The sequence below is a fragment of the Stegastes partitus genome, unplaced genomic scaffold (assembly GCF_000690725.1).
Source record: "Stegastes partitus isolate 25-593 unplaced genomic scaffold, Stegastes_partitus-1.0.2 Scaffold1513, whole genome shotgun sequence".
Taxonomy (NCBI): Eukaryota; Metazoa; Chordata; class Actinopteri; family Pomacentridae; genus Stegastes; species Stegastes partitus.
The window spans coordinates 26,613-46,096 of NW_007579244.1; the positions used below are offsets into that span (position 1 = coordinate 26,613).

The 19,484-nt window shown below is 42.9% G+C and overlaps 1 protein-coding gene across 2 annotated transcripts in view; it reads right to left on the reverse strand.

Moving 5' to 3' along the window:
- ndrg2 (NDRG family member 2) overlaps positions 1 to 18,550 on the reverse strand; it is a 43,700-nt gene extending 25,150 nt beyond the window's left edge. The window contains exon 1 of one of the 2 annotated variants that reach the window (XM_008300231.1): positions 18,328 to 18,550. The gene's annotated coding sequence lies outside the window, so the exon portion shown is untranslated. Of the gene's footprint in view, positions 1 to 18,324 lie in introns of both variants that reach the window. The other variant, XM_008300230.1, reaches the window with a different exon arrangement.
- Between the last annotated feature and the right edge of the window lie 934 nt (positions 18,551 to 19,484).

The window sequence follows — 19,484 nt, forward strand, 5'->3', positions numbered from 1 at the left end:
AAACCCTCTTGGTTTCAGCTTGAATAAATCTGACATCAGAGCTGTCTGAGCTGCTGAGAGGAGACTAGAGGCTTCTCTGTGCACAGACGCCTTCTTCTGCTGCAGCCTGCATGTGAGGCGTTTAGGGAACACCAGTAAAATGCAGCGTCTGAATTCAGGAGCAGAAGAAACTTATTTCAAGTCTTATTCCGACAAGCAAGAATGTAGCCCAGAGTGAAAGCAGCACTCTGTTTGTTTAGAAATTAACTTTTTTGCGCATAAAATAAATGAATAATTGTGATGAATAGGCTACTCATGATCTAAATATTGATCAGAATTATCCTGATTAGGATTTCAGCCTGAATCAACTCTAGTATGGAAATGTTTCTGCTGCAGGAAGGATGATGTCGACTAAAAACAGGGACTGCGTCGGCAGTGTCTTGCAACTGTTGGCGACACAGGAGGCAACAAGACTCATTTAATTTACTAAAAAACTAAATATCGGTCCAACTTTGTGCAGTTTTACTCCAAACGTGTCGTCTAAAAGAAACTCTGAACAGACCATAATAGAGAGAGGTCACCCAACAGCCACGGTTCCTGCCAGCTCACTGAGCTGCCAGCAATCAGGAGAAGCCATTTGTTCCACTTTTTTTTCTCTTGTACAGTAAAAAAAATGCTTTCATAGACTGGAAAACCAAAAAAACCTCAACGCAGACAGAAATAAAAGTACTTGAAATTGCTCTGATATTTTCCTTCAGTCACTCATCAGCCGCTAGATTGTTGTTTGTGGCGCTGATAGAACAAGTCGCTCTCGAAAAGAAAAGCTCTCTCCCTCCATCTGCCCTCCTCCTTCTCATTTTAATCTCTTTGCTCTGCACCCTTCCCCGTCTCCCTCCGTCCATCTTTTGTCACGCCGCTGACTTCTCGTCCGTTCCTGCCAGTCACCGCTCCTCGTTCTCCGTGTCACTGCGGGTCTTTGTCTCATCCCTGCCATCCTCTTTCTGTCTCGTCTGCTTCGCCACCCGACGGCGAGCGACGAGGAAGAAATGGGCAAACATTCCAGCGAGCCGCCTCCTTTCTTTCATTCGGTCTCACTCAGCTGCCAGCAGTGTTTGCAGCGCTGAACAAAGAGGGGCACCCAGACACTTGGAAACACAAACCCAGACACATAAACAGTGGTCCAAAGTAGGGCACTGAGCATTAAGGTCACCTAAAATGAGAACGTAGGCTTAAGGCCGAAATGCTGGAAGGTTAAACCTGCGGCATTCGGAGGACGCGGGCGGGCGTCGCTATCGAGAAGGCGAAGAGTCGTAAAATATTTGAGGTCAAACACAGGATAAGTAGAGACCTTCATACTTAATTCCTCTTTGTCTTTTCAAACATCTTCATGACATTTGAGAAAGAAAAAAAAAACTTTGGGGCTTCGTGTTCTACAGATTGTAAATGTCACGTCTTGCGTCATAAATGTTTGAGTTCACTGTCATGATGAACACGTTTAAGCAAATTTTAATTAAGTTACTGAGCTTTTATTTATTTTCTTTACATGTTTAACTCACCTATTCTTCTTCCCAACTTTAACACCATTTTTCCCAACCCTCCACTGCAGGACTTTGTTGAAATGTTTTGACACCATTACTTGAGTTTTAAACCCCCTTTTATCATGTAAAATTGCAGTAACTTAGATTCTGGCAGCACAACATGGTGTGAACCCAACATGCTGTAATGTGGGAAACACCGAATCTATGTAAATAAAAAGGAGGAAGTGCATTACGACAATGCAGACATAGAAACCTGAAGAAACTCTATGTGATGTGGTGCACATGCATGTCACAGTTAGATGTGTGCAACATGTGCCAGCAGTAACTGGAAGTCAGGAGACTGTGATGCAGCTATCAATAGCTGGACCACAGCGCACTGTCAAGGATGTTTTTTCAAGTTTTTTTTGGCCACAACACACGATCACGGCTCCCTACTGGCTCTCCTGCTTGTTCCTCTTCCTCAAAATGAAAAACAAGTTGCTGTTTTAAACACAGTAGATTCAGTGCCCATGATACGTTTCCATAAGTGTTGCAGGAGCACGTGGAGCAGTGCATCGCTGCACAGGAGGGATACTTCAGTGTGGATGGCAGCTAATTTAAATCGGGTTTGGTTCTTGAATGGAGGTTTTTTTGTCTTCTATCACACCTCATATTGAGACTATTTGCCTACGTTATATATTTATGTTAAAAAGATGAGTATTGCAAAGTAACTGCTGGCAAAAATCAAGTTTTAAGCTACAATAACACTTGTATGGTACATTGAATTTGGCCAGTTGACAAACATATGTATATTTTTTCTCTTTTTTTTTCTTTAAAACAGCTAGTCTCTATTATTACTTGCTAGTGTGTTCGTCACAGCATTTTTGTTTTCAGCTAGTAGCAGCTCAAGACAAAAGTGCAGCAAAACTGTAAAGTTATGGCCCCATAAAAACTAAACAACAAGCTCAAGAAGCAACAGTAAAACTGGAGGAAACGACAGTGAAATGGCACAAAAACAGGTGGATGTGGTGGTCACAAGTAAAAACAGACCACATCTACCTGTGATGGACGGTCAGGGTGGTCAGAGGTTGGCCAAAAGATAGAATCTGCAGTTTTTTCTTAGTGAGGAAAGAACGAGAAAATAAAACTCTGACAAAGATGGATATAACATACTTTGGATAAAAAAGTATCGGGGTTCTGTTCTAATTTCTGCTCAAAAACAACCATTCTCACAAGAAAAAACATTAAAGTTTGATGTTGCTGGGGTTTTTGTTGTTGTTTTTTGGGGAGTTTTTACAATGAAAAACTAAAATCACAGGAGATTTGCAGGTTTCACTTGACAATAGCGAAATGCAGACACACAACTTTATCACCCTGCTGACACACACACAAACAAACACACACACACACATATATATATACAAACCCGGTGAGGAGACCCAGGTGTTGAGGACATAAACACTCCTAGGACTGAATCTGTTCTCTGTCCTGAAATAAATCACGTTCGTCTGCAGTCCTTCACTGCTGCCACAGCTGGGTTCCACTACGGCAGCTCAGAGCGGACAGCGGTGATGTGCAGCTCTGGTCCGTCTGCTGGGGTCACAGCGTCCTTCTTTACAGTTCATCACAGTCATACAGACGGTAAACACATGAAGAAAGTTCTGCTCTTCACTCGCTGTCGCTGAGCTGAGCATTAAGACGAGGAACAGCAACAAGCAGATAGTCCAGAAAAAACTGCTGCAAAAGTGATGAAAGTGAGCGACTGTTTCTTGGCTGGACACGGTGACTTCCTTGAGTCCTGTTGTCACTGTGAAACCTCCTAACCTGACATTCCTTCTACAAATCCATCTTTAAATGTGTAAGTAAATTCTCGTAGATTAATCACAGCTACTGGATTTGCTTGAGTTCCTTGAAGACGACCAGAACTGATGAAGGCTCTTGGATGAGAGGTGAAACGTCTTCAGGGAACACAAGCAAGTCCAGTTGCTACGATTAAACTACGAGAACAACCATGACCTGGATGACTGAGAATCTTCACAGACATGCTTGTAAATGCAAATCATGAAAAAAAATTGCAAATACTGCTTCTGTTTCTTATTCCTCGGGCTGCAAAAGCTAATTTCTACATGGAAATCAATGAAGCTCCATTAGATCACATCCTCATAGGGCACAGCAGAACAGATCGACATCAGACTTTAATAACCCTAAAGGGAATTCTTGTGTCAGATATTGCTAAAATAATAACATAAGAAATGGAGTGTCTAAAATAAGTAGAAAAGCAATAAGATAGAGCTACGATGCAACACTGAAATAAAATAAGAGCAGAATAAAACAGAGAAAACTAATGCTGGCAATCATGCTGATGTAATGTGTAATATCAGACATGATAATGAAATATTGCACCTAAAAATGAGATGAAAACGAAGTACTGCACTGAAGTACTGCCCCCCATGTGACTGCCAGAGGCGTCAGCCAAAGACAAAACATAAGTTTCTCTGAGCACCAACTTGCTGAAGCGTCTGGGAGAGAATTCAATTTGTGCTTTGATGCAAGAAACAACCTTATCAGTGAGGGAGCAGCGGCTTACCGAACACATGGCGCCTCCCATTCACAGCTGCTTGTGTACATTTCCAAACACTCTCCTGCAGTCAGGTTAACTATCGGGGCTTGTCGCGGGGGGCCCGTTGCTAGGTCCGCCGGACAAAACGCAGCGCGAGAAAAATGAGCGACAAACGTCTGGAGAGAAAGGAAGCACAACAGCAGCCGCCATGGAGACCCAGAGAGGAGCCAAAGCTGCCCTGGTCTCCTCGCAGAGCCAAAGCCTTCGCCTCGCTCTGGGCTCTTAGAAAAGCCTGCTTTCTCTCTCCGTCTCTCAGCACATCACTTTGGCCTCTTGTCTCCTCGAATTCTCTGTCGTCCATCACTCAACGGCTCGGCTCGGTTCTTCTTTTCATTTTCAGGCCACCTATTATTCCCTCCATCATGACCTCACCTCCACTCAGACATCCAGGCTCTGTCTGTCTAAGGAGGTGGATAAACACTCCACAAAGGTTGTTCACTGCACATGATCCATCACAGCCTGAGAAAGATCACTGGGAAAGTAGCTAGATTAGATTATGAGCTAAGCTTCATGGGTATTGATTAGTCGATTAAAAGAAAAGTAATCAACAGCGATTTTTATTACCGATTGAGGTCCTTTTTTGAAATTAATCCAAATTAAATTTCATTTTTGCAACATAAGTCACTGCAGCCAGTCATTGCACACTTTATTGCAATGCAGTTTACAGTTTAGTTTAACATTTTTGTAATAAATAAAGACTTCATTAATTGAAACAGACAAACTAAACCCAGACAGTTATCTATTTTTTGGGGGGGTATCAACAGGTTGTGCAGAATCACAGTACGACAAGTGTTTTTTCTTCATCTGATAGTTACCTTAGCTTAGCATAGCAGCAAGAGTCACTTTCTTACACTCATGTTAGCTTAAAACAAGGATTACTTCCTGTGATGAGTCCAATTCAACACATCTGGAGCAAAACATTTTAAAACACCTTTTCACCTTCCAGCTTTGATTTCACATTTCTTTTAATAGAACACAAAAAGTAACAGAGAAGTTTTCTATTGTTTCAGCTCCTCTGCGATATGGAGGTGGTGTTGAAGCATCCAACATGGTGGGTGAAGTACCTACATGTATTTATCTATGGCTTTTTACAGTCTGAGTACTGCTAATTAGATGCAATATCTGTGTGTGTGGGCACTTCATCTACTTCAGTTTCAACAGCCACTTGCAGATAACAAATTGTGTGCTGGACTTTAAGTTTCTCTGTGATTCTGTGCATGACTCTGTGATTTGAAATCTTGGGGTAACAGAGGGACTGCTGATGTTACTTATTGCTGCTCATTTGTTTTTTCCACAGCTGGATGCAAGAATGAGAGACGTCCATCCAAACACTGAATTCAAACTCTAGCTGTCTGTAAAGTGGAACAAACACACAACTGAGTGTGTGGGAACCGTCAATGACTCAAACAGTGTTAAGATTCCAAAAACGAACGTCTAGTGGGACTTATCACGAGCTTCATCAACTTTTGAAGTGGGAAACACTTACATTTCCCGATGGAAATGCAAACTTAACCACACAACAGTTCCTCCCAAATGTTGAACGGAGTTGAGGTACGGATGGTTTAAAGTGCTGGGTGGTAGTTAGGATGCAGACCACATGGGTACAGGTGCTCTGGGCAGCAAATCCCTGGTTAGAGACCAGTTGCAGACCATTTGCTTCATGCCATTCCCCTGCTCTCTCTCTCTCTGCACATTCCTGTTCTCTCCATACCGCCACTATGAAATGAAGGCATGCAAAGGCCCCCGAAAAAAATTTTACAAGAGGAAAAAGAAACAGCTACTGATGCACAACCTACACTGTTCAGGCTTGCTGAGAAAGGGAAAAACGTGCCCTAAAGGCAATGAATAGTGTACCACAGAGGACCGCCTGTGTCTGAATGCAGATTTCAGTTTCATCCATCCATGTTGTTCCACTTCTCCGGGGTTGGTATGTGGTAGCAGCAGCTAAACGAGGTATTCCAGATGTCTAACTCCACAGCAACCCTTTTCCATTTCCTCCTGGGGGATCCCAACGCGTTCCCCGGCCCAATGACATGTGTAACACCTCCCGTGATTTCTGGGTCTATCCCAAGATCTCCTCCCAGGTAGACGTGCCTGGAAAACCCTAAAACTTCCATCCTAATTGGACGCCCCAAACCACCTCAGCTGGCTTTATTTCAACATGAATTTATGGCGTCTTTACTCCAAGCTCCCTATGAATGTCCAAGCTGCTCACCCGATCTTTAAAGACCAAACCGAGCCTCCTTAACACCTGGAAGAAACTCACGTTGGACACTTGTATCGTTCTTTCGGTCATGAGCCAGAGTTCCTGATCATAGGTTGGCGTTATAACGGTGCATAACTGTTGCCGCTGCACCAATCCATCCGTCCATCTTGCATCCCATTTTCGCATCAGTTGCGAACAAGATCCCGAGATACTAAAACTCCTTTACTTGGGGCAACAACTCACCTCCAACCCAGAGGAAGCAATCCACCCATTTCCAGCAGCAGGTCTACAACTTGGAGGCTTGATGCAATGGACTTAAACAACCACATGTAGTCTAGCTTCTCTGTTATTTTATGTAATTTGAAATTTTCTATCAATGAGTTAAAAGACATTTGAAGACGTAACCTTTGGCTCCAACCATTATAAAACCCAGACAATTCAAATGTTGCTCCTAATCAAAGCTCATGAGATGAATAATTAGCAATGTTATTAATTTCTTTGTTAATTTAATGCATTGTACAAACATGAACTTTGAGGATGTCTAACGCACCAAACGGGGAGAACAAAGTGCTTCAACGACAATGAACAAGCATTGAGCTTCTTGCTTTGTGTCCTGCTCTTTTTGTTCATCTATGAAATTCAAAGTCTCCCATTCAGCTTCGTTCACCCCCCCGAGTGTTCGGTTCGCCCGCTCAATAGCTGTGAGAATGTATCAGAGTGGAGCATGAAGTGGGCCGGCAATTACCTTGAGTAATGACGTGACTGTACAGCAGACAGCGGCTCATCTTGTTCAGGTCAGATATGCGAACGCTTATTCAGCTATTTAAAATAAAGAAAGAAAGACTCAGACGGCTGAATCGATCGCTTCGATTGGGGACGAGGGTCCACAGACATCATCACATGCAATCAGACACACACACACACGCTAATTGACCTTCGAACGAGGGTAAATTGATATGTGGGAGCCACTGGCGGAGAGCTGATAGAGATAAATAGGCTGGTGATGGCATGCTGAATTTCTGCTGCAACCAAATATGAAAGAGCCTTTCTTCAGGCAGAAACTCCCAAAACACTTGGCTTTAATAATACATTCATGACTTAGACATAGTACTTTCTGCTGATTTTTTTTGGTTGTCTTTTGAGCTGTATATATATATATATATATATATATTACAGCTATAATGTCCTAAATCTTTTAAAAAATAAAATAAAATGGAAACTTTTTTGGATTATTTATTTCACAATAATTTAAAATCATGTTTTTTCAACATTTTTCAATTAGGTGTTACCAATACTAGAAAAAAATGTGGCTCTACATACGCATACATTTCATGTTAGACAGGATGTGGCTGGAGCAAGTCCAATTTTTCGCAGAATTTTTAAACAAAATGTGTCGAATAAAGTACTTTAGATGAAATATCATGATTCTGAGCTTTGATTCGGTTAATTTTTCAAAAGAAATCGCACGTCACGGATGACTGGTTCAAGAGCCGTCGGACTGTTGAACATTTCTTTCTGTTTTATCAGGTCCAGGCTTCGATAAATGGTGTAATTTTAGCAGCTATATTCAAAGATAACACAAGTTTGGGGTTCAGAGGGGGTAAAAACAGGCTACAGGGAGTAAAGGCCAAATACTTTGGTCATATTGTTTTGTTTTCTTTCTCCACCACACAAGCCACACTGACGAGCTGCACTAAACGAATCACACCAAGATGGCCGCCTGCTACTGCGTCATCACTGGTCCATCCCAGTATCCTTTGTTTACAGCTCCTGTGCCTCTGTAACAGCTGAGGGGGGAGCTGCCTTCATGAAATCATTATTAGAGCAGTTACTGTGCAGAAACACGACCAAATGATGTCAGTCAGCGCCGTGAACTCAGATATGAACATTTAATGAGGAGGATTACCATGTTTGTGGTTGATTATGCAGATTAATTTAATATGTATAAATGAATAATAGATTGGCTGTCCAGACCCAAAGGCTAAATGTACACTAAACATCTCCTCCTCTTCAATCACAGCGTCGGCCTGTAACAGAGCTTATAGCAGATAAAAACAGAGCAATCATGTGCTATTATTACAGCAGGTGTCACATCGCACTGATTGCTGTTTTCTGTTAGCGGCTACAGATGGCTGCAGAAATCAGTGAAGGTCCCTGCTCCCTTAAGTCAGGTTGGATTTCAGCCTTTTTATTTTTATTATTATTTTTATTTTCTAACTGTGGGGGTTCATGGTGGTCAAATTCATCAATATGTCAGGACTCTGAGCTCCACTCATCCTGATAAATGTTCTAATCGATGATTAACTGTTGATTTTACTTCTCAAAAAGCTGAACATATCCTATTCCCATACCCTACAAATGGATAAACTGGTGCAAAATGTAGATATTTTCATCAAAACATGCACTCTACATGGAATCTCGAGACCAATTTAACTGATTCACTACTTTATGACTCCTTGTGGTGAAACGAAAAAGTAAAACCAAGTCAACTAACCTGCAGCAAAGAAGAAGAAACGCAGGGAAAATGACAGATAACTAACTGAAAATGACAACTTATTAAAGCTGAATATCAATAATACACAGGAAGACACCACAATGCAATGAAAATAATAATAACATATCCTGCTTTTTGCTTTAAAGGGGTATTTTTTCTACTTCAATTACAGAAAACACGTATCGTAACAGTAACGTATCGTGACTCTGCAACTACTGATGTTTCCCATTTTTGAATATATTCTTGTGTCTCAGGAAATATTGTTAAACTTCCACTAGAGTTCTCAGACCAACAAAGAGACCCTTTAAAATTGCTCGTTTTGTCCAATCATCAGTCCAAAAAGTGTAAATTTACAGTGTCATAACAAGAAGCAAATGATCATAATTTAGGAACTGAGGATGTGTTTTTAAAACCCGACTGAGATGATGTTGACTTTTGGATTAGACGCTGAGTTCAGTGGGCGGTTAAACATTGATTTAAGCACATTACAACTCCAAAAGGGGGCTGCAAGGTGGGTCAGTGGTTAGCACCGATGCCTTGCAGCTAGAAGGTCGCCCCGTGCAGCGTGGGTTCTCTCCGGGTTCTCCGGCTTCCTCCCACACAGTCCAAAAACATGTTGAGATTAATTGGTGATTCTAAATTGTCCGTAGGTGTGAATGTGAGTGTGCTTGTTTGTCTGTCTCTAAGTGTAGCCCTGTGATAGACTGGTTACCTGTCCAGGTGAACCTGCCTTCACCCTGAGTCAGCTGGGATAGACTCCAGCCCCCCGGGACCCTAGTAAGACCCTATTAAGCGGTGTATAGATGATGGATGGATGGACGGACAACTCCTTAGTGCTCCCTCTCCTGTTCATAAACAGCCTGTCATAGCTTGATAATAGAATCCCTTTACATTTAGTCACTCTGTACTCACTGCTACACATGTCTTCCAAAGCCCGCTAGTCTGCCTGTCCTGCCCACAGTGTTCCCCTGCTGGAAGCTGCTGCCAGCGGTTGCAGCCACTGGTTTCTCTGGGCTTTGCGGTCTGAACACACCTACGACACACCTTCCCACCTTCTTCACCTACATGATGCACTGCCTGCTCCATGGGGGTCCCGTCCAGTGGAACCTGGTCCACCATGCTTCCACCGTGCAGCAGCTCCGCCCTGATCATCCTCAATGCAGCTTCTGTTTTTAATGTGTGAAGGTGAAAATATTCCTTTCATCCTTATTTGCTAATTTAAATGTGTAAATTTTTTGCATGCAGGTTTTTTTTTTCTGCATCAGTGAGACATTCACAAAGCTGGTGATGTGATACACTCACAATATTATGTGTGATGTAAACACTGGATGGTTGATGACTGACGGGTCTTACACTGGTTCCCCAGCCACCTGTTCAGGCAGCTTGTACCTGTCCACTCCTGTCCTACAGCTATACCTTCACCTCCTTCCTCCGTTGCTAGGAGAACTGCGACACAACCTCTGACAATCCACTCAACACCAGTAGCCTCACATGGACAGCGTACGTGCCGGCAGGGAGCAAAATCATCCCCGCTTACATGTTTGTGCTGTTCATTTTGTGCCCCGCTCAGCTCTTCCTCTGCCCCTGGATCTATTGACACACACTCCCGGTTATGTAACACACACGTATTGTGAAGCATCACCTCTGACGGCACCAGACTGGATGCACATTTAAACACATTTAGGTCACAAACCGCAACCACACAGTTAGAAGAAGGAAGATGCACTCCAACCTGAGAAATATGAATGGAGTTTGGGCAGAGCGTTTGTCTATAAATAGGGTGTTGTGGAGGCCTGTTTGGACTCGTGGGAACAGACAGGGCATTGTGCTGGCCGGCCTATCTCTATCTGGCCTCTAGCCATCAGGCAAAGGACTGAGCTTCCCCCCCACGAACACACACACACACACACACTGGCCTGGATGCTTACATATGGAGACCGCTGTAATCTCAAACACCTACACAGTATAAAATCCATACGGGCTGACCCAGATGCTGAGACTCTTACGCTCACAAACGCCCGCGCAGAATATAAAAAATAAAAATCCATATTTGTATACCCAGCAACATGTCCAAGACACAACCGTGGTCCAAATCTGAGAGAAACAAGCAAAAAAAAAAAAGGTTCCTCACATGGTCAGAATTTATTCCGACTAGACTGATTTCAAACACCCACGCAGCGAGCGTCGTTCCACGCTGTCTCAGTCATCAGCTAATGCGCTCTTCTTCACTGTACAGACAGTAAAAACACAACCGAGCTCGCGTTACAAAAACCCGTATGAGAGCTCAGTGCTGCCAAACAGAGAAGGCAGGAGTCATATCAAAGCAAGTGGCCTATCTTCAGCTGCACAGGCAATGTTTCAACACAAGAGCTTTTATATCCCAAAGTGTTTTTAATATTTAAACTGGCAATATATTTCAGTGTCTAGGAATTAATCCAGAAGAATATTATTTTCGGGGCTTTGAAAAACTAATTTATGAAGTTACACTGACAAGAATGTCTTGAAAGTCCTTCAGTGGTTTCACTCGCTGCCCAAGATGCGCCGGCATGTCCTGGGAAAAGGCTGAAACACCGACTGAAATGACTTTGCACGGTTGAAACTGCAGGTCTGAGTGGGAAAGCATGTTCAGCAGCTTTGGTTGCGGTCCAAACAATTCGTTTTTAGTAGCCCGTGAGCTCAAATTTCAATGTTTGTTTTACATTTTTAACGGTCTCTCGTGCCAGGCCGGCCGGGATTTAACACACTGAGCTGCATCTGCTGTCAACAGAGAAAAATCAATGTTTCAGTCGCTGCCAACGGGCAGAAGTGCAACAACACTAGACAGTATTAGTTACAGTAGCTGCACTCAGGTGGAGCGTACAGGACGCAACTGGAGCGTGTAAGTAAAAGACAGAAGGGAGGTTGCATTTTATACAACCCATCAATGCAAGACGACAGATTCAGCTTTTATCTTTTATCACAAACCACAATTGATTTGAAATTTAGAGCATCATCTTAATTTACAACTAACTCCAAAACCCACAGGATGGATCAGAGCCAGATGCTGCAATAACAGAGAATCAACTGTCAGTTACTCATCTGTGATGTTTGGTTCCCAACCAGCAAATGTAACCAAATAAAAGCTTCAAATTGTGCTATTTCGTCAAAATTCCTTTTTTCTACATGTCTTGTTTAAAATTTAACCAAAAATAGAGCCTTCCCTCTAATCAGAACCTGTAAAAAATGAAAAATTCTTCATTTCCTGACACAACTGCGACGCCTTCAGTGACTTGGTTGTAATCAACAGTCATGCGGCAAAAATTCAAGGACTTTTTGGTGGGACTCGGATGAACCATAGGATGTGCTGCACTGTAAATAAAATAAAATCTATGAAAATACAATTTAAAAAAAAAAAAAAATACTGTAACATTCAAAATCTGTAAAAACGCAGGCTGCAGTTTTAACCCATGTCAGATGAAAAGTCCCGTAATTTTCTCTACGTTGCTGTTGCTGAGTCAGTAAAGGCATCACCGTTTAATTTTTTATTTTTTTTTACAACATCTGACAGAGCAAACAGTTTGTGGAGATCTGTAGAATAACATGGTTTAAACGAAATGTCCCCATTTTAGGGTCAGGTTTGGTCACATTTTCTGACTGAACAGCACGTCACACAAGATTAGTTCAAAGACTGTTGGAAAGTTTAACATCTGCTGATTCCTTTTGCTTTTATAAATTTTGGGCTCGATAAATATGATTTTGTAAAGACAACATATGTGTGAGCAGGTTTTGGGGTTTAGAGGGTTAACCCATTGTTATTTAAAAACATGTATTAGTTAGTGCAGTTTTTATAACTTCCCTCTCATTTACTTTAAAATGATCTTTGTTCCAGTGGCAGAGAGATTAAAACTGGCTCTGCTGTGAATGAAGAGCGGTCCTTCCACTCAGCCTCAAACAAATCTGAAGCTCAGAAGAGGCAATTACACCCACAGACACCAACATCATCTCCATAGCAGCATCAGCACTGAAACGCCATCAAACACCAACAACACAGTCCACTTACTACAACAATACTTCCCATTTACTCAGCCGCTCAAAGCTCCGCTCGCTGCTCACGCTGCATCCCGGCGGGGGCTCATGCGCCCACCGGCTGGCAGGAGAGCGCCTCGGTGTCGACGACACCTCGACAGAGACGAACACTGTTTCCGAGAAGGCGAGATGACAACAGCGTCGACGTTCCTGATATTCTGGGACCTGAATCCACCTCTGAAGCAATACTTGGAGTCCAATTATAGCTGTTTACTGGCCTAGTTTGGCTGCATATCCACACATTCATCTACCTTTCAACACCGTTATCAGCGACTTCAGAGCAGGAAGGAGCCCTCGGAGCTACTGCGATTTAAGTTGAACGTGCAGAATATTTGGTCAGTTTATCGTCGCTGCTCAGTTTAAGGCAGGAAATTAGCTCCATCACTTAATACTTTCAAATAATATAGTGTTTTATTGTCAAAACCCTTTGGAAATAGATCATGGAACAGGTTTCAGAGGTGTCAGAGGTGGATACGTGTTAAATTTTCCACTTTTCTCAGGTATTCAAGGTCAGAAATAAGCCGCAGTTTGAACTTCACTCCAGCGCAACCGCTCTAGCAGGTCAAGCATATCATCGTTCCCTGCAGTCGACACTGATGGATGGGCAAACACGGCGGGAGTAAATGTTAATATTGGTAGAGTAAACAGGCAAGGTGACAGTGTGAATATGCTCGAGTAAGTTTCCAGCGATCGCAGAGCGAAGTGCATTTGTGCTTCGGCAAACGGAGCGAGTGTGCAGTGTTTAATGTTCAGAATTACAACCCTTCTTCTATTTTTAATCATCCGCTGGTGCCGTTGTCTCTTTGTTTCTCAGCGGGCAACGTATTTCCTAAACTCTCAGCATGTTACCAGTCAAACCTTATGCAACACGATGCATGTTGGGAACCCTGTGGATGTTTGAGTCGACCCTGTCTGGAGTGCAAAAGGTCAGACTGTCACCGACGATCCAAATGAGCACTGGCAGAGTCCGGTGATGGCACAGCGAGCCTGTAATGAGGTCAGGATGGTCAATAGCCACCAACAGGCTCAGTGGTGCAGAGAGAATTTAACATGGCTGCTGAGGTTAACAAACACGGTCACCATCCACAGTCGTCTATTTATCCAAAGCACAATGTGCAAAACGAAATCCACAGCGAACGGCTCTTCCTGATAGTTTCATTTAGTCTCTGGGTGGATTTACGAGAGTGTGTCAGCTCAGAGGAAACTGTTCCCGTCCGCCACAGTTTAATGATGTCAACAACTTTATCTCCTTGGATTATTAGTCTGGCCCAAACGCAAACGCTCGTCGATGCAGCATCGGACCAGAGGACAACTGTTCCAGCTGAAGATTTATTTTCGGCCCTGACAGATGCAAAACTTAACAAACCTCCGCTGTGACACATCAGCTGTCTCCTAAAGCGACATCGTCCTCGCTACAACCTGCTGCCTTGTACTCAGAAAGAAAGGCAGCAATAAGATGAAGTCATTTCACTCTTTTTAGTACAATTTCAATCCAAATGTATGTCGACATAATCATGTACAACTTCCTCAACTTGTTGGGATTATACTGTATCTGAATCTAGAGCAGGGATCTCCAACTCTGGTCCTCGTCAGCTACTGTCCTGCAGGTTTTAGACGTTACAGTAGCTGACGAGGACCGGAGTTGGAGATCCCTGATCTAGAGTATGTCAACAATGAATGACACATTTGTGTGTTTAAACTTCTGATTTAACGAGAGTTCAATAAGGAGCACCACAATCTTAAATGCAGGGATCAACAGTTTATCAACCTGGCTGATTATCAGAGTCATTATTCAGCTTTTTATTGCAAACTTTAAACAATTTTCTTACTGAGGCAGCCGAACCATCAAGACTCAATTAATCAATATCGCAAAATAAACTCAGTGGACGTCACGTTGTGTTCTGAGGTCGCTGTTTTAAAACATTCGTGGCTACCTCGACCTGTGTCATGTATCGAGCATCACTCTAACAGCCCTCTAATATGGCATTAAGCAGCACAGGAGGCTTCATCATGGCGCCCCTTCACTTGCTGAACCCCCATAATGCTCTCTGCTCACCAACCCAGAACCACCTCCTGAGGTCGCTACAAACACCAACAGGCACTACAGCTGATCTACAACATCCAGCTTCTTCTGCCTTATCGGTTGATATATTTTTAATCCATTGAATTAGTGAAAACTATTAATAAATTATTCATCCTTTTCCCCGACTGATTCCCAGTAAAGTAAGGCTCTGATGCAACAAACCATCAACACTGAATAAAGAACAAATTATGACATTTCTTCCTGATTAAACACAAGAAACAAAAGACATTTTAACTAAATACGGTGATGGAGTTTGTGCTATTCTAAATTTTAACACTAAGATTTTCATTTTCAGTTCCAAATACCGTAAATTCTGGACTATAAGCCGCTACTTTTTTCACACACTTTGCACACTGCAGCTTAAACAACGAAGTGGCCTCGAGACCAAAGTGACATTGAGAACGACAACGAAAGAGAGACTGAGGAAGTGTGTGACGAAGTAATTCTGAGGCTGTTCAACTCTGACACTGAAGAAGACGACTTTAGTGTTTTTTGGAGGAAGATGAAGACAGCGATCAGTGACTTTTCCTGGTAGGCGGCTGTATTTTTTATTTTCTTAACCAGCCGTGTTACAGGAACTGTTCGGGAAAAAGCATTTACGGTATTTGTGTATGTTACTGGTACGTATTTAATTAAAAGTTTAAAAAAGTCTTTCTGTGTAAATATCTCATGTTACAACGTGGACACCTGCAGCTTATAGACAAGTACGGCCTCTATACGTACAAATTAGTTTTCTTTTAAAGTTAGTGGGTGCGGCTTATATTCAGGTGCTCAATAGTCTGAAAGTTACGGTACTGATTATCAGTCTGTTTGATTACTAATAATCAATATCTGGTCTGCAAAAAAACCATCGACCTCTTACGAAATAAGCCAGAAAAAGCCCAATTTCACCATTTTAGTTTAACTGATTTCCTCATGATCTAAAGCTTATTTTATCAGCTTCCTGATATATTAATTGAAAAATAGCTTCAGAACAACAGAAGCTGAAAAAATCTGATTTTTATTGATTGCTGGTGTGTTCTTTACGTAGCCGGCATCACTAATCCATACAAAGAAGAGGCGTCACTGGTATGTCAGTGTGACACAGTTCCTAATCATAATAATGCTAAAAATGCACAGCAGAACAATCTGTACTCGTGACCTCTATAAATAACCCATGATTTATAATTTGCTGAAGCCGCTACAGATTAAAGGGCCAGAAATCCTTTGAGGTCTATAAGCATGTCTTCCCACTGACTCAGAGCAGAGACACAGTGTGGCTCCGCTGTGTTTAGTCCAGCACAGGGATGCAGAGAAACGCTCATCAAGCTGGTGTCCACTTGAAGCTACAGAATCAAAGCTGTCTAGACGAATGTGTGGCTCAGAAATCAAAGCGCTCATTGAGAATTATTGATGTCTTAAGCATGTACACGGGGGTTTAAAGCTGCAGCAGATAAACGGCTCCATATATCACCGGGTAGTTTAGACTAGAGGCTTGTGTTTAAAGTCTTAACGTGAGGAATGACTGCAGCGACCAGATATATTTAGCAGAGCAAAAATGAACATGGATCTACAATATGCAATGGCGCAAATGGAAAACTCTCACAAAATGTAGAAAACACTCTCTCTCTGTGCTCAACACGCTTGCTCTTCAGAGATTCGTAATGAGGTTTTATGATATCAGAGATTTCTGCTTCACCCCAGAGGCGAACGCAGTGTTGTTGTTTGTGCTGCTCGGAGCGCCCAAATGTGACATTGTTAATGTGGCATGAAAAATGTGAGAGAGGCTACTCGCTCACAGAAATGCCAAAGCTTTGTGCAGCTCAAATAAAATGCCATGCACCTCTATTGTACCGGGGCACAGGCACAAATGTCAGAGGCAGATTTCTCCAAATCGCAGCTGAGATCTGTGACCCTTTAACCCCCAGTTCTTCCAGTGATCCAATGTCTTCCAGGAGGCAAGTTTTCCATCTTATCTCCACTAACTCTGCCACAATAATTTCATTTGAGATCAGCTGCTGCCCCAAACAGCTTGATGAAAACATGGCTGCTGGTGACACCACACCCACCATTGATTCCAGCCATCAGACAACACACTCCTGTTTGTGCGCTTCTTCATCTCCGCGCAGCTTCCTATAATTTGGGACAGCTCGTGCACGGCCGCCTGCATTTCCACATCTCAATTTCTGGAACAATGTCTACTCTCACAGGAGCCCGTCTGCGCGTGCACGCTGCAGTCTGCGCGTTATCAGCAGGGGCTCCACTTCAGTCACAGAGCAGCGAGGCCGCGAGTCTCCAAATGCGCTATGACTCACTGAAGCTGCGTGCGTGCTTTGGGTACGTGCGTGCGTGCATGCAGCTCAGTGCAGCACAGTCAAAACCTGTGTGAGGACAAGTGTGTGTGTGTGTGTGTGTGTGTGTGTGTGTGTCCTTGGTTTGGCACGACACACTGAAGCAAAATATTTCCTCTTGCGCGCGAGGCTCCGACTATAACATGATCCATAGAGAGACTCTTATGAAACGCACCTTTTCTTTTTTTTCTTTCCACTGCTGCATCTTCTTTTAATCTCTCAGATGTTTTTCTGCGAGCCAGCACAGGGGCCAGTGAACACACACACACACACACACACACACACACACACACACACACACACAAGGAGACACACCTCCATTTGACATTGACACATATTATATTCCCCCTGGCGCGCAAAGAGCCCCTTCCTCGACCACCACCACCACTACACCAACCAACCACCCTCCTCTTCCTCATATTACAGAAAAAACAAACACACACAACCTTACATTTAAACAAAAAAGTATTTCACCGTGAAGCTGTAGGCATAACTGCTGAAACACCACAAAGGAAACGGCACCGATGCGCGTTTTGGGGTTGGAACAAAAGAGGAAAGGATGGAGCGATTCGTGCAAAAATGTCAATAGTGGCCTATATTCCGTTGGCTGTGGATGTGAAGCCATGCCATTGAGCTGTCATGCTTGGGTCGCTTATTATGGAGAGAGAAAGGGGGAAGGGGTGATGAGGGGAGGGGGAGAGCAACAAAGACCCGCTGGCGATGCCACATGTGCGCGTCAATAACACGCACTCTCTCTGCCACAAGCGCACTCTTACGCACGACAAATGTCTGTTTTTTTTGTGCATGCGAGGAGACATTTAAGGTGAAAATCCTTCCAGAAATGTGAGAATCTTTGCCACCAGGCGTGCAGCGTTAAATCCCACCTTGCATCCTTGTGCATTTCTACAAAAACACCTTTTATTGGCTTGTTGCACGACTGTTGAATGACAAAATCTCCACCCGTCTGACTTTCTCCAGGAGAAAACACTTGTGTATGGGGAGGTGAGAAAAACAACAAAAACAAACTCACCTTTTTTTTAAATTCCGCAGATGGGGAACAAAAAGAATCTTCGTGCAAAAAAAAATAAAATAATCAAGGACTTGTAGAAATCAATGGCAAGTCTCGGTGTCCAGTTTTCTTCCTCTCGCTCTTTCTCTCCAACCTGCCGCTCCAATCTTCCCGCTAATCTCCTGTTATTTCACTTTTTTCCTCCACCTCCTTTATTTTCCTTCTTGCTCTCAGTGTCCCCCCAGTCCTATGTGTGTGTGTATGTGTGTGTTTCTGCTTTCTCCAGCAGGAGGAAAATTCAGCACAGAAAAAAAAAATGTAGCGGTCAATCAAACTGGCAAGATGGAGCCAGGGAGTTTTTAGGGGTGATGAGAAGTTAACTCCTCACAGTAAGTACGATGAAGTGGTTTATTTTAACTCTGACGCATAAAATGCGGTGTTTCAGAGGGATCGTGGCAGCTACAACGTGGGATCAGACTAAATCCTGGTGTGATATCAGGAGAAAACAGCGCGCCTCTGCTTCTGGCCACCCCTCCTCAGGGCTCACATTGGTACAGTCCAGCCTTGTTGAGATCGTGGAGCGGAGCCGAACGCGCGAGCCTTCCCGCCCTGAACCGAGCCGTCAGGTAAATAAACACACCTGGACTTAAAACGTGGACCGGAAGGAAAAGGAAAGGGAGGGTTCTGCTTAAAGGAGCCCGACAGGAAGCCTCCGCCCCGGGGGACAGTCTGAGGGAGTGGAGGGGGTTCTGGTTCCAAGTCTGGATCACAAACTTTCCATCTCATGAAGTGACCTTTTAGATTTACATTTAAAACACATCCTGTGACTTTATAAGAGGAAGGTGCATGAAAAGCATAATGAAGCTATAAAATACCAACATTAAAAGTATTAATACTAAAAAAAAACAAACATGATATATGAATGTCTAATGTCTGCAACACTCCCTGCAGGTATTAGAGTTTGTAAAATAAGTTTAAATTAATTAGTTTAATTATTCTTATTAGCATGACCAGATAATGGCATGCATGCATTGTGAAAAAATTAATAAGAAATCAGTTTTTAAAAAAGTCTGGCAGCAAAGGTGCGAGAAATCTTTTTAAAAAGCAGTGAAATATTGTAACATGTTTTTTTTTAAAGTAAAAACAGTGATTACATTTAACTGTTATTAGTTTTATTTTAT